Here is a 708-nt window from a genome sequence, read left to right as displayed (position 1 = left end):
CCCCCACCGCCCGAGGCAGCCCCCGGTGCTCCCCAGGGCTCTGCGTGCTGGGGGAGGCGAGGAGGGGGCGGGAGAGGGGTAAGGTAAGCGTACGGGCATCGCCGGTGGAAAGGAAAAGCGGAACCTGGCAGTTGTTGCCTGGGCCGTTCATTGCCGCTCTCGTATTGTTGTTACCCAACTGCTCAGAACAGAAGTAAGACCTAAATATTGACTATGGTGTGGCAAACATTTTGCGAATGAATGTTTGAACGTGTAGGAACATGTTAAGCTGGATTTAAGAGTAAAACACTAGCACCACAAATTGGGAATTTTACATTTCATGTAGGTATCAGTTGTTGATACCAAACGATGTCAGCATTGACTGGTCTGTTAAATAATGGGAGATAAACCTTTCTATAGATTAGTTGCATAAAGTAGTGATGTGCTACGTTTTGTTCAGTAGTTCACTTTTCTCCAGGTTTGTTCAAACACTTTCCCATTTTTTTCCCCCCTGAATCTTCAAGAACAATGGGGGAGATGCTTGGAGAAAATATTTATTCATTAAATGCATTGATACTGACATTGAAAAAATAATGAACCAATATAATACAGATGTGAAATAGCTATGCTCGGAAGCCCAGAGAGAAAAGAGCATGGGGCATGAGAATGTGTGGACAGTAATTCTATTTCATTTAAGCAAATGGAGAGAGTTGTTGGTAGTGCTAGCTG

The sequence above is a fragment of the Egretta garzetta genome, unplaced genomic scaffold (assembly GCF_000687185.1).
Source record: "Egretta garzetta isolate BGI_Z169 unplaced genomic scaffold, ASM68718v1 scaffold676, whole genome shotgun sequence".
Taxonomy (NCBI): domain Eukaryota; kingdom Metazoa; phylum Chordata; class Aves; order Pelecaniformes; family Ardeidae; genus Egretta; species Egretta garzetta.
The sequence above is the reverse complement of the archived record's forward strand: the minus strand, read 5'-3'. Positions refer to the sequence as shown.